Below are 16,788 nucleotides of genomic sequence, written 5' to 3' on the forward strand. Positions count from 1 at the left end.
ACCTCATTGCGAATATAAAATACACCACAGAGCCGGATCCCTCGGATTTTTGAGCGAGTATTCAAGTCCCCTTCGAAAGGAAGATCTTAAATTTGAAAACGAGTTTTGGATCCGCTCTAACTTTTAAAATCATTTTGAAGACTCGAAAACATTTTTCAGAATGTTTGGAGTAATGCTGATTTAATGAAATAAATCAGTCCCGATATGTTAGAAATTATCTGAATATTATTATTTAAATAATATTTCCATAAGGATAATCTTTATAAATATAATTGAAGTAGAAGTTTTACAACGCATACTTGAAATGAATAATAATTAATCAAAGATATACTTATACGAAAGTACGATCTTTATTTGAATAATCGAAAATAAGTTTGATTATCGAAACATTATTCTTTAATAAAATAAAGAATATTATTTAAGAAAATAAGCGGATTCATAAGTCCTCGAATGAATATTCAAAATAATATTCATTAAATACAATAAACGGAGTCATAAGTGTTGGATTTTAAACGCAGCGGGGTCATGGTAAAACACTTTTACACATACAAAATCCAAATAAAAGCATATAAATCGTGAATAAAAATTCGAGGGATCGAATCTAACCTTTTAAAATAATTCGGAGACAACGATCAGAGATCCTTAGCAGTTGCTCCTCAAGTGTGAAGCACTCCACCGGTATATACCAAGAAAACGATGTTAAGGAGGAGGAAGGAGGTGGAGAGAATTGGGTTTTCCAAACTTTTTGGGTTTTCGGGTTCGATGTGGGTTCGAATACAAATAGGGTCTATAATAGTGTATTTATAGGCAAAATTTTCAGCTAAAATTTTCCCATAAATATAATTATTATTATCCCATTTATTATTCTCATTAATAATTAAAACACCTTTTAATCATTAATCCTTTTTCCAAACACTTTAGAAATAATTCTCTCTCTTGATTTAATTTCCAAAAATTAAATCCTTTAATTAATAATATTAAGAACTTTTCTTAATTAATTTATAATCAATTAAATCTCATTCAATCAATTATTAAATTTGCCAATTAATTATTTATTTCACATATAAATAATTATTTAGCCATTATTAATTAATTCCTCCACCATTAAATCATTCTCTTTTTATGGTGTGACCTTGTAGGTTCAATATTAAGCCGGTAGTAGAAATAAATAATAATAAAACTATTTTATCATTATTTATATAAATTCTCTAATTTATTAAATATGATTATTTAATTAATCACATTTATTCTACATCGTGAGTGATGCTTCTCAACATATCGCGACTATCCGGATAATATGAATTCACTGCTTAGAATACTAAGAACCTGTCAGTGAATAGTTACCGTACAATAAACTCCTTCTACCCTACAATGTCCCGATTAAATATAAGGCATGGATCTCGTGTCAAGCCTATCTAATTCAATCACTTGCTTACCATTTACTATGCGTAGTTCTATGTAAATTAGAAACTCCTTTCTAATTTCATTGACTCTGGCCAGAGATTCCTAAACTAGCATAAGTGGATCAGCCTTGAACATTCGCTTCCTTCACTGGAAGGGGTAGATCCTTTATTGATCATACACTATCTTCGTGTACAGATTCCTATACCCAGAAGAGCCCTAATAATTGTCCCTGGAGACTAAGAACTAAACCAAAGCATAGTTCAGTGTACACAAGATGACTATGATGACCTCAAGTCTAAGGATACTTGCACAACTATCACTAAGTGAACAACTGCTGACACGTGAGTGAACTCCATCAGTTGTTCAGCTGTGCGAGTCATGTTCAGTGAACTTATTCTATAATAAGCACCTACATACTAGCTATAGTGTCACCACACAAATATCTATGAGAACAGATATCCTTCATAATGAAGCAAGCATAGTATGTACCGATCTTTGCGGATTATTAATTACCAGTTAGTAATCCTACGACCATGAACTATTTAAGTTTAGAGTTATCATCTTTTTAGGTCTCACTATTATGATCTCATCATAATCCATAAAAAGCTTTACTCTAAACTATGGTATATCTTATTTAAACACTTAAATAGATAAAGCCCGTAATAAAAACAAAACAAGTATTTTATTAATATCAATGAAATCAAAACAGATTACATAAAAGTTATTCCTAAATCCTAATACATGATTGGACTTAGGACATTTTCCTTTCAATCTCCCACTTGTACTAAAGCCAATCACTCTGGTATCTAATACCCATCTTGTCTTCATGACGATCAAAGTGACTTTCATAAAGTAGCTTTGTGAGTGGGTCTGCTATGTTGTTATGTGTGTCAACTCTAATTCAATACAATATAAGAAATGTTACCGCGCTCCCACTAACCCTTTTGTAGACGCATGGTTCATCTACGTTTTTGATAAAATCAAACTCTTTGATTATCTCATCAAAACGAATGTTCCATCTACGAGAAGCTTGCTTTAAACCACATATGGTTCGTAGCAGCTTACATACTAGGTTTTCATTTCTCTTGGAAATAAAACCATCTGGCTTATTGCCAGATCTCATAGTTGTAGTAAGCAGCAATCGTAAGCAAAATTCGAACTGATTTTAACAGGGCTACAGGTAAAAGGTTTCATCAAAGTCAATCCATTGCCTTTGTTTGAATCCTTTTGCCACAAGGCTGGCCTTAAAGGTCTCCACCTGGCCATCTGCTCTAATCATTCTTTCGTATACCGTATACATAGATTCCATTCCGGATTTCATGGCACTTTGCCATTTCTCTGAGTCAACACTACTCATAGCCTCATTATAGGTCACAGGGTCGTCATCATCAATGATCGACAACTCATTGTCATTCTCAATGACAAGGCCATATTACCTCTCAGGTTGGCGAGACACTCTCCCTGATCTATGAATGGGCTGTTCCACAAAAGGTTGTTCAGTCAGAACAGGTGTTTCCACTTGATCCGTAGTAGTTTGTGCTTCTTGAACTTCATCAAGTTCAATTTTGCTCCCACTGTTTCCTTCAAGGATAAACTCCTTTTCCAAGAAGGTAGCATGTCTGGAGACAAACACCCGATGATCGGTGTAAAAGTAATACCCTAAAGTCTTTTCAGGATATCCCACAAAACTACATTTTACGGATCGATATTCCAGCTTATCTGGGTCAACTTACTTGACATAAGCTAGACATCCCCAAATCTTAACGTGTTTAAGACTCGGTTTCCTTTCTTTCCATATCTCATACGAAGTTTGAGGAACAGATTTTGGAAGGCACCTTATTCAGTAAATATGCTGAGGTTTCCAATGCATAACCCCATAGGAATACTGGAAGATTTGCATAGCTCATCATGGACCGAACTATGTCTAACAAAGTTCGATTTCTCCTTTCAGATACCAATCTGGAGGAGTCCACTGGGAGACTATACCATTTACTTTGAGATAATCCAGAAACTCTCCATTCAAGTATTCACCATCTCGATCTAATCGAAGAATTATAATACTATGTTTGGTTGTTTCTCCACTTCATACTTATATTTTTTGAACTTTTCAAAGGCTTCAGATTTGTGTTTCATCAAACACATATCCGAATCTAGATCTATCATCTATGAAAGTAATGAAGTATGAAAATCCACCCATGGCTTGCATAGACATTGGTCCACATACATCTGTGTGTACCATTCCTAGCAAATTTGCAGTCCTCTCTCCATGTCTACTAAATGGAGACTGCAGTGCCACTATAAAGTGAGATTTTCATCATCCATTTTCTTTTATTAGTTTGTTCAATATGAAGTAAATTATGTCACATATAAACAGACCATTATTTAAAGTACCAAGTCCATAAAGAATATTATCTCTAAGAATAGAACATTCATTATTCTCAATAATAAATGAAAATCCAGCCAAGTCTAACATGGGAATAATATTCCTCACAATCGAGGGAACAAAATAACAATTATTTCAAACAATAGTCTTGCCCGTAGGCCTATGTAAATGAAATGATTCTACATCTTCAGCAGCAACTCTTGCTCTATTTCCATCAGTAGAATCACCTCCTCTTCCTCAAGAGTCCTACTTCTCTTTGGTCCCTGCAACAAATTGCAGATATGAGAACCACAGGCGGTATCGAATACCCAAGTAGAAATGACATATTCACTTCTATCATGAACATACCTGAATCAGAAGCGGTAGTCTCACTACCCTTCTTCTTCAATTCTGCAAGGTAAACCTTGCAGTTCCTCTTCCAGTGCCCCACCTTGTTACAGTGAAAGCAAACAACTTTACTCTTGGGGTCTTCAGCTTTTGGTGGAACCGGCATTTTCTCACCTACTTTCTTCTTCTTGGAAGAGTTCCTCTTCCTTTTCTTAGGATTGGAACCTTCACCAATTAGAAGAACAGAACTTTTCTTAGGGGGAAAATTCGATTCCGCAGTCTTCAATATGTTGTGGAGTTCAGGCAGGCTGACATCCAACTTATTCATGTGAAAGTTCACAACAAACTGCGAGAACAAACTTGGAAGCGATTGCAAGACCAAGTCTTGGCTCAGCTCCCCATCCATGGCAAAACCAAGTTGTCCAAGACATTCAATCAAATTGATCATCTTAAGTACATGGTCATTCACAGATGATCCCTCAGACATCCTACACCCGAACAGCTCCTTCGATATCTCATATCGAGCTGTCCTCCCTACCACATTATACAACTCTTGTAGATGCATGAGGATAGTGTGAGCATCCATATGCTCATGTTGCTTCTGTAGCTCAATGTTCATGGAAGCTAGCATGATGCATTGAGCAACATTTGCATCATCTATCCACTTACGATACACAACATGTTCATCATTATGCGCATCGCTAGCAGGTTCAGTAGGCTTAGGTGAGTCAATCACGTATTCCAGCTTCTCAATCCTGAGAACAATTCTCAAGTTTCGAAGCCAGTCAGCATAATTAGGACCAGTCAATTTGTGAGCATCTAGTATGCTCCTGAGTGATAGTGCAGAAGACATAACGTACAAAGTAAATCTGTAAATGATAAACACATAACAACACTTAGCAAATATTCGATTTCATTTCAAAACACTATATGAATCGGGTCTTTATTCATAAGTGGCTCCCACTAGTTTTCCTAATTTATTCAACCCCCTACGTGAAAAATTAAGCATTCATAATGCTAGTGGGAATAGGGATCCTACATTCCATTACACGACCCCGGCTATAGCACAAACCGCCATGTAATGTTCAATAGGCAGACAACTCTTGTCAATTACATCTCATGTTATTCCCTAATCAAACTTTAGCCTCTTGAATAATTGAGTCTCGGCTGTAGCACGACAAACTCAATATTCTAAGTCAAGTCTAACCCAACATTCCGTACAGTTGAATCAGTCCCCAAAGGCCCATGGCTGTAGCACGTACCGACCTTTAGATTCTTATTCAATGTACACATCTCTATGTAATAGACAAGTATTTCTTATTTTGAAATCAAAGCCCTCGGTTGTAGCACGAACCGACAATGATTCAAAAATAAGAACTATTTTTCTATCATGTTGGAAGGCTATGACCGACACAAGCCCGTTGTGTCATTGGCCAATTACTACTTGATATTATTTAATTTTAGAGGGATTATATTACGTTACAATCATAATCATATTATAAAGAAATTATTCCTTTTAAATTAAATATTTCAAATCAATAATCAATAATCAGATGATTCCCAGATCGGGTGGAGCATTGTCAAGAGGCGTCACTTAATAACCCTTTCTTACAGATAGAAATCAGTTGTTGACAGAATCATCCTTTCTCTCATATCGAAAATTCATATTCAATTACGTGTTTCACAAACACAAGAATCTCATGATTGTATTCATAATATTATTCTTAAGGTTATGAAACAATTTCACTATACTAGGTTGTCTAACAAACGCCTTATGTTCATTTAAGTTCACCTAAATCTATCATCACATGATAAACTAAGCATATATCACATATATCAACATGAATAAACATCAAGGTAGGCATGTTAAATCATCTAGCACATTAGTCTAAGCATTATACATCTCTATATATCACATGAAGCATTTAAAAGCAATTAAAACAGTCAAAAACAGCTTTAAAACACTTCATGGAATTATAAACAGTTCAAAACTTTTATATAAACTAAAATTGATCACTCCATTAGATCCGTCTCGGAAAAACGAATCCAACGGTATATTGCACGCCTAAAACGGAGTTACGAAACTCCCAGAAAATCAATTTTAAAATCAACAGACGGGCTGTAACGCATTACAGGAACGCGTTACAAGCCCTGTAACGCATTCCGATGATGCGTTACACACCTTTTAAGCCATTTAAGGGTGTAACGCATTCCGGGAATGCGTTACACACCTATTATTTTTTTTTTTTTGTTTTTGCGGCAGCCGACAGAATACTTATTCGGAAACCGCGCCTGACAGCCGACCTTTACCCTGAAGCTTTACTATCCGTGCAGCAGACTTTGTACAGATAGATTTACAGATGTACATATATATATACTTACAAATAATATATATATATATATGATTTATTTAATTATGAATTTAATTACAAGATCTTCAAAAATTCATAATAAAAAATCTATACATCCTAAAATTATGAAAAAAATACCCAGACGATCTACAACACTTGTAGAACCCAGATCAACATTCAAAATTATTCTGAGAAACGATTTCTCATCAGAAAAAATTAAACCATGATATAACTTGTAAAAATCATAATTAATTCATACAAGCACATAAAATTCTGAAATTTTTACCACAGATCTATATGCATACAACCTATGCTCTAATACCATTGTTGGATTTTAAACGCAGCGGGGTCATGGTAAAACACTTTTACACATACAAAATCAAAATAAAAGCATATAAATCGTGAATAAAAATTTGAGGGATCGAATCTAACCTTTTAAAATAATTCGGAGACAACGATCAGAGATCCTTAGCAGTTGCTCCTCAAGTGTGAAGCACTCCACCGGTATCCACCAAGAAAATGATGTTAAGGAGGAGGAAGGAGGTGGAGAGAATTGGGTTTTCCAAACTTTTTGGGTTTTCGGGTTCGATGTGGATTCGAATAGAAATAGGGTGTATAATAGTGTATTTATAGGCAAAATTTTCAGCTGAAATTTTCCCATAAATATTATTATTATTATGCCATTTATTATTCTCATTAATAATTAAAACACCTTTTAATCATTAATCTTTTTTCCAAACACTTTAGAAATAATTCTCTCTCTTGATTTAATTTCCAAAAATTAAATCCTTTAATTAATAATATTAAGAACTTTTCTTAATTAATTTATAATCAATTAAATCTCATTCAATCAATTATTAAATTTGCCAATTAATTATTTATTTCACAAATAAATAATTATTTAGCCATTATTAATTAATTCCTCCACCATTAAATCATTCTCTTTTTATGGTGTGACCCTGTAGGTTCAATATTAAGCCGGTAGTAGAAATAAATAATAATAAAACTATTTTATCATTATTTATATAAATTCTCTAATTTATTAAATATGATTAATTAATTAATCACATTTATTCTACATCATGAGTGATACTTCTCAACATATCGCGACTATCCGGATAATATGAATTCACTGCTTAGAATACCAAGAACCTGTCAGTGAATAGTTACCGTACAATAAACTCCTTCTACCCTACAATGTCCCGATTAAATATAAGGCATGGATCTCGTGTCAAGCCTATCTAATTCAATCACTTGCTTAGCATTTACCATGCGTAGTTCTATGCAAATTAGAAACTCCTTTCTAATTTCATTTACTCTGGCCAGAGATTCCTAAACTAGCATAAGTGGATCAGCCTTGAACATTCGCTTCCTTCACTGGAAGGGGTAGATCCTTTATTGATCATACACTATCTTCGTGTACAAATTCCTATACCCAGAAGAGCCCTAATAATTTTCCCTGGAGACTAAGAACTAAACCAAAGCATAGTTCAGTGTACACAAGATGACTATGATGACCTCAAGTCTAAGGATACTTGTACAACTATCACTAAGTGAACAACTGCTGACACGTGAGTGAACTCCATCAGTTGTTCAGCTGTGCGAGTCATGTTCAGTGAACTTATTCTATAATAAGCACCTACATACTAGCTATAGTGTCACCACACAAATGTCTATGAGAACAGATATCCTTCATAATGAAGCAAGCATAGTATGTACCGATCTTTGCGGATTATTAATTACCAGTTAGTAATCCTACGACCAGGAACTATTTAAGTTTAGAGTTATCATCTTTTTAGGTCTCACTATTATGATCTCATCATAATCCATAAAAAGCTTTACTCTAAACTATGGTATATCTTATTTAAACACTTAAATAGATAAAGCCCGTAATAAAAACAAAACAAGTCTTTTATTAATATCAATGAAATCAAAACAGATTACACAAAAGTTATTCCTAAATCCTAATACATGATTGGACTTAGGACATTTTCCTTTCAATAAGTCCTCGAATGAATATTCAAAATACTATTCATTAAATAAAATAAAGCTATCGAATAAACCTTATTCGATTAATAGTTTTGAAAACTATACATATATATACATATATATAAATATATATATATATATGTATATATATTATACTCGGGAACATCGACTCCCGGTTTAGAAAATGTTCACCTTTGGGTCCCCTATACTAAGGGTATACGCAACTACTACTTATCTCAAGCATAGGTATTATGTAACTTATAAGCATTTGAATCAACAATTAAATATCAAGATTACGAAATAGGCATGCATATATACCATATCAGCATGCTCCAATGTATCACAAAATTTGCTAATAACAATCATGCACTTATCACAAGATAATGCATATACATATATTTACATCACAACAACAGTATAACGGGTAGAAAACTTGCCTGAGTGCTCCGGGGTAGACTTAAGCTTAGAGTGGGTCCGGTAACCTATGAACAACAACATAAGCCAGAATTAAACCATGGTCGCTTAAAAACTAGACTTTATCCACTTAGACCCTAACGTTCGCTTATAAGCTTAACGATTTTCGTTAATCGTTCGCACACCCTCGGCTCCACCAATTTTAATAAATTAATCGTTACGAATTTTAAGGCGACTCTTTCGTGAGTACTTTACCAACTTCCTAATCCACCTTACATAATTGTTTCGTAATCCAATTAGTCTTTTAGGGGCCTTAAACAAGGTTTCAAAGTTAAGCGAGGGGTAAAGGTTCGTTCGCGAAACACCGTAACTTAAAACGGTCGTTTCTCCTAAACCGTACATCGGATTCAAGCGAACCACATACCAAAACGAAGCTTGCGACACGATCTAGCTAAAAATGGCAAAGTTACAGATTGGTCAGTGAGTTATTTGGTCCGAGATTCATGTACAACAGTCTAAGGAAAACAGGCATTATGACGACTATGTTTACGAGTTTTCCAAGTTTCTCAGTACACCAAAACCTCACCAAACAACCCACAATAATTAACACATCAAAACCTCAACTAAATAATACTATACCAGTCCTTATTCTTCAGATTCTTCATCTCAACCAATCACAATCAAGTTCTATAGATTCATTCATCAAATCACTCCAAATTCAATCAAACTACTAATAATCAAAGATCATGCTTCTCATTTAGAAAACCAACCATCAAACTCACTAATAATCAAAGTAAAGGCTAGGAGTTGAATTTTATACCTTCCTTGGGAGGTGTTAATTTTCTAGGAAACCTTAGGGAGCCTCCTACAAACTTGATATTTCCAAAGAAATCAAGAACACAAAGTTAGGTTTTGAAGTTTCTAAAAGTCCAATTGAAAGAACTGTAAAAATGAGGGTCTTACCATGCTTATTTGGATGAGACTTGTGAACAAGAGTTGTAGGCCATCTCAATACCTTTCTAACGAGCTATAGAAAACAACATTTGAGTGAGTATTTAAGGAGATATCGCAGTTTGTTTTGGCCGAGAGCTTTCTTCTTGGAAGGCAAAGTCAACTTCCAATTTTGTTTGTTATGATTTTGCTTGGTTGCTTCTCTTGCTTTGTTAATTAAAAATTTACCATGGTAAATAATACTTGGCTCACATTCAAACAACTAAACTTATCCATTTGTCATGCTTATGTCATCTTGATTGTGTCATCTTGTTTGTGTCATCTTGTTTGTGTCATCTTTTAACACATGTCTCTTCCTTGTGGTTTGATGATGTCATACTCCTTGGCTTCTTGTACAAGATTGTCTCTTGATCGTTCATTTGTTTTACTGTTTTCTTAACTTTCATTTTCGTTCGTCGTTTGAGGGATCATATCCGGGATCTTATTATTTGGGTTCCCCTAAAACTTTCTCAATATCTTAAATTCCCCTTTTTTTCCTCTCTTATAATCCTTGAATTTAAATCCTTTTAATCATGTTACCTTATACTCACTTCTTTCGGTATCTGGTGGATTTTTGGGAAAAATCAAAGTGTCCGGATCCGAATTCTAACGACCTTTACATACACTCATTTACTTTATGGAATACTAATACGATCTTAGAATTTCCATAACAGTACTCCTATATAGCGTGGTCTGATATTTTTTCTTAATCAGCATAGTCAGCAAAAGTTACTATTTTTCAGGGTTTCAAAAATTCTAAAAATTGGGGTTATTACAGTCTTCCCTCCTTGAAAGGATTCCGTCCCAGAATCAGATAGAAAATGAATTGGGATACTTTCTTAGCATTGCACTTTCTAACTCTCAAGTCAATTTTCCCACATTATGGTTCTGCCACAAACCCTGATTAGCATGATAACCCTTCTTCTAAGCACTTGTTCCTTTTCGATCTATAACCCTTCCTGGTTGCTCCATATAGGTTACGTCTGGTTGCATGTCTATGCGCTCATATGCCCCTATTATCTGGCATCCGGATCACACTTCCTTAACATTGATACGTGGAACACATTATGAACTTGCTACAGGTTCGGGGGTAGGGCTAGCTCATATGCTAACTTCCCAATATGTTTTAATATCTCCAAGGGTCCAACAAATTGTAGACTTAGCTTTCCTTTCTTTCCGAACCTCATCAATCCTTTCCAAGGGATACCTTTAACATTACTAGGTCCCCTATTTCATAATACTCTTTGTCCTTTCGAGTCAAATCAGCATACCTCTTATGTTCATCTTGGGCTACTACCAATCATCCTCTGATTAGATCCATTATATCCCTGGTCCTTTGGACTACTACTGGTCTGAGCATCTTGCGCTTTACAACTTCATCCTAACATAAGGGAGATCGACATTGTCTTCCCTCAAGGATCTCATAAGGCGACATCTCGACAATGACATATGATCTATTGTTGTAAGAAAACTCAATCCGCGATAAATGATCATTCCAAATTCTTTCAAGTCTATTGCACAGACTCTCATAATAGCTTCTAGCACTATAGCTTTCGCTTCTCGATACTCATTCTTTTCTAGTTCGTAAGCGTTACTATCTTCCGTACATAATACTATTCTGGCTATACTTTTACTCGTTAGCGTTCTATAACCTTTTAATAATTGCGTCAACCTTAGTATCACGAACGCGTTTCCATTCCAAACACCACCATACTTATACTACTCCTTTTCTATCTGCTTCTATCTTCCAAAGTTTGATCACTCATATAGAAGTAAAATAACTTATTGAGAGATCACTATGATCATGAACACTTGTTACATCGCATAGTTAGTACAGAAGGTGGCCAGCTTTTAGTACTTGACAAGCAATTAAACAATAGATGGTATCATACTAGGCTTCTATCACACAGATAGATAGTCATTCGGCAATACCTCCCCTTCTAGAAGGGTTGTTCTTCTCAGCTTATATGAAATGAAAAGGAGAGAAAATAACGAATTGAAGAGAATTGTATATATATAAAATATAGTGCCATAAAATATCTGGCTTGGAATCTACCTCTGAACTATAGAGGTTTGTCATAGGAGAACAAAACATATACGTATATATATCAACATCAAGTATTATAGCATCGTATTTCACATGCCTAAATATTTTTGCTATTCCGTCCATCATTCTGTGGACCCATGCTCTTGCTCTAGCTTATACACAATCACCCTTGAAACTCCCTCAACAACGAAAATCGAAGCTGGGATTTCATTCGAGACCTCATCGTTACTAGAATCCATTTCTATACCACAACCTTCTTCGTATGGGTATTACTACTCTTTATCGATAAGAAGGAATAAATATATCATAGGTAAATGTTCGGCTTAGTCGGTCTATCATTAATAACTTATACATCACCATGACCCGATTAGTTGTACTCAATCTCAACATCCATTCCAATACAACTCTCACGGTTGTAATCGGCTCATTACTCGCAAAATCATTGCTGCATAACTATGATCCACCGCTGACCTACTGTCATCATTCGTTTTCCATGAAATCTTAATAGCTAACCATACGGAGTCCATACATGTCGTATATAATTCTTCTAAGGAGGTAACATAATCACCATTCATGAATCATGAAGAACATTCCAGATGCTGGCGTACATACATGACATTAAGCAGATAAAATTGCAGAAGAGTTTCAATCAAAGCAACAATAGCAGGTTAATACCATTCTTAACCATATGTCTTTATTAGGAAACATGAAGCTCAAAGGTTCATTTAGTCCTCTCGTAACATGGTCTTGGCTTATCTCAAGATAGAACCTTCTAAGATAGGTAGCCCGCTCACAGCGATAACATGAATTAAATCTTTACAAGATTGCTATTATGGTTGAGTATCGCACAATCATCAGAAGGAATGTCAATCTTTCACACCATAATACCACCTTCATGGCTTTAACCATCATTATTGTATTCCTCTGGCACGAGCGCCTATAACTTCTCTTTTACAGTTAGAGTGTCGGCCACCTCATTGGCCTTTCCTGATAGTAATAGTTCCTTATAATCAATGTCTTTTGAACGATCTCCAACTAAATTTTCTACCTCATTTCCAATCACTGCTTGTGTGAAAATGCTCTTCCTTAAGCTTTGGTGAGAAAAAAAAATCACCATTTTTCCATAAATTATTGCCTCGGTATGTAGAGGTTAACATTATCACGACTAACTCTCGATCATACTTAAGACGTCTCTTATCTTGGGTCCTTCTTATTTTCACCAATCTCAACCTTCATTGGGTCAATCTATACTTTCTTATGGTTTAACACGTGCCCCACCTGGAATTATTATAATTACGTCATATTTCCTTTATCAAAATTTCTATTCTTGAGAACTTTGAATATTACCTTTCTCCTTGTAAAACCTCTAAGGTTATCCTTAAATCCATCATCAGGTACACCCTAGGTACAGGGCATATCAAGATACCATTTACTAATACTAGAACCATTGTCTATATACTTCTGAAAAATTTCTCCACTGATCCTTAAAGATTGTTGTTACCTTAATCCTTTCCAATTTCATACTGTCAAAACTCATACTTTCCCTATTAAGGGTGAAATGCCAACCCTTATACATTCCCCTAGGACCATCTCAAGTTATCGCGGTTCTATCCTTATTTCCACCTTTAAAAGGTACTTTCACTCTTCCATTGATAAATAAATTCATCTATCCTTGACAAGGGTATCTCATTCAATCATTCCCACCTCGATAGTCTATACTTAGTGTCATGGTAACATCCTTTTCCAAACTGAGGTCAATCCATTTGGCCTCCAAAAGATAACAATGGTTATCTACTTTTCTTGCATGATTTGGTAATGATAGCAGGGATGTTCTGGAAGATATTGGTCGTGTTCAACGTGAACTTCTCTTTACTAAATCCTCATTTACCTCGGTTATTTATCTCAACAGCCACCTCAATGCTGGGACATCTTTTATAAATGGCGTCTCCTTTTTTAGGTATCAAGTCACATGTCTCACATACACTTCACATTCTTGAAGGTCACTTCCTTCATCCAATTTCCTAATTTCTTGCTTTCATGTCTCCTCAGTCCATCTGTGTTTACTTATTAATCCATCGATCTATCTCAAAGTTTCATCGAATACTCTCAACTTCAAGGGGATTAACTATACGTATCGCTTACGCCTTCAAACCTTGAATTTAACTCATGATCAGTCACCATCGCGCTGATGATGACACACTTTTCTATATTTATTGCAAGGGTTCTTAGGGTTTCCCATACCTAACTCCCTTATCACTTCTCAACTTTATTTCCTTTATATCCCTTTATACTCCTTCCCTTTTCAGTCTTTTATTTTCATTTCTATTACAACCATTACATAAACCAACACAACATAAGTATTAATTTCAAACATCCCTTCATTCTGGATTCGTGTCCTCAGAACGAATCTTGATAACTTTTACAACTTAGATTCATAATTCATCATACTTCTCTGCTTTTGTTCTGGCTCTAAAGCTTTTACACTACCTCCATAACCTTGGGATGTACTTTCCCAAAAAAAATTGTCTGAACTTTAATCAGTTTATTCTAACCTCTAGCTTCGTACCTTTCTTGGCCTTTCACCAGCGGGTGGCCTCTCTCTTAGGAGGGTAGGTGATAAAAATAGTCTTTTGTGATTCGTCAATCATTTAGAATCTCAAATGATTCCTATATTTCCTTTAGCCAGGCTCTTGCCTCGATTGGGTCAGCTTATTCCTTGGAACTCTGAGAGCTTAGCGACTTAAAGGTCCTGAAAGAATTTATCACCGCATTGTTTCCTCAGGGTGGTGGTTGGGGATAATAGTCTAAGTTTTGTTTAGACAAGTCCATGAATTGCCATATAGGAGTACCGTCTTGGTGCTCCCTTCCTTGCTCGACTTATGTTTTCTCAGTCTAAAATATTTCCTCCTACTCCCCATAATCAGGGTCATCTTATAAGTTAAAATCCTTGTTTTCCACTTCATAATATTATGGGTTCCTTCTTTCTTGATGGCGACCTCCCTGACTATCATATTCAGGGTTTGCCCTAAATTTTATTTCTCGTACTATGGCTTTCATCTAAGATCCCATCCTTAAGCTTTTGAACATTTGGAACCCAAATTCTGTAGGAATACCTCATTATTCCCTTATCATCTTTCTCGATATTAATCTTTTCTCTATTTATTGGCTCTCTGCCTTCATTTATCACTTTTTCTTGGCACAATATGATCTTTTCCAATAATTCGGGCTGCATTACAATCTCAAACAGCTTTTCAGTACCAGCTCCGGTTACCTTCACTTCTATTTCCATTTTCTCGAAATCTTTTATCTACTCTTCCGGAGACATTATCATCTTGAGTCTTCCCTTTCTACTAAGGGCGTTAGCCACCATATTGGCTTTCCATGGATGATAAAGAATCTCATAATCGTAATCCTTGATTAGCTCTAACCACCTCCTCTGGCGCATGTTGAGCTCTTTCTGCGTGGAAATGTACTAGAACTCTTATGGTTTGTGTAAATCTCGCACTTCTCTCCATAAAAGTAGTGCCTCCAATCTTTAGGGCAAAACTATTTCTGTGAGCCCAAGATCATGGGTGGGATATCGAATTTTATATTTCCTTAATTGTCTTGACACGTACGCGACTACCTTGTCATGTTGTCTAAGCATGCACCCTAATTCCTTGTGCGAGCGTCACTTATAAATCACAAAATCTCCTTTTCCATCTGGCAAGGCCAACATAGGGGTCGTCACCAATCTTCGCTTCAGTTCTTGGAAGCTGTTCTCGCATTTTTCTGTCCATTCAAACTTCTCAGTCTTACGAGTAAGTCGCGTTACAGGGGATGCAATCTTTGCAAACTTGAACGAACCTCCGGTAGTAACCGGCCAATCCTACCTCTGGTAGTCACCCTAACTACGGTCATTAATTCCTTAGCGATCATCTCTTCAGTCTTATTAGGATCCTCCACGGGATCCTTCTTAGCAACAATCCCTTTTGGGACAACATTCTCAATCGCTACATCCTTAATATGAATATTATCCGGTCCCTCACTAGGGTGCTCCATTGGATCCACAATCTGATCCCCAATATGTAGTAAAACATCATCATATTATTGCTCTTGGACTTCAGGGTTCATAGTCCCACTACCATATACGATAACGAGCTACGCTTTTATCATGATATTTATAAGGGTTCCCATAAGGATTTTAACATTCAGTACTACGTTAGGTAGTCCGACTATGAACTTGGCAAGAGTTCTTATTGTCTTAATGAACTTATCATTTTAACGACGCATCATCTCTGAGATTTATAACGCTTAGCTCTGATACCATTTCTGTAACGCCCCCAAATCCGGGGTCGGGGATCCGGGTTGTCACGAGTTCCATTTCCCTTAATAATACTTAATCTTAATAATCAACCAAGTACTACTTACTATGACCCCACAATATACACACACACCACAAGTTATAGTCTCAGAGATGAATATCCAAAAATAACACAAGTTATTTTATTCCACAATTATAAGCCATTACACCTAAAATGGTTTCTGAATAAATTTACATATTATTTTCCATTATTACAATTCATAAGTACACATAAGTCTGGTAAATCAAAAGTTGAAAGCCTAGCCTATTAGTAGTTCCTACCTCAGCTAAAATGGCATCAACGCCTACAGTAAACTGCGGAACGTTTCCTATCCTCTCACGAATTGGGAGCTTGGTCATGTTCATCTTGTCTATCTGTTGTTGTGTGATGAAAGAAGAAAGCAAGGGTGAACAATAAGCCCACCAAAATAATATGTATAATGGTTTACCATATATGAGCATTCTCATAGTACTCATGAAAGTCTTGGTCAAGCAAATATGAACCAAGTTTGATATCTTAACGCGACCAATTCGCAAAATA

Source organism: Apium graveolens, chromosome 7 (assembly GCF_009905375.1).
Source record: "Apium graveolens cultivar Ventura chromosome 7, ASM990537v1, whole genome shotgun sequence".
Lineage (NCBI taxonomy): Eukaryota > Viridiplantae > Streptophyta > Magnoliopsida > Apiales > Apiaceae > Apium > Apium graveolens.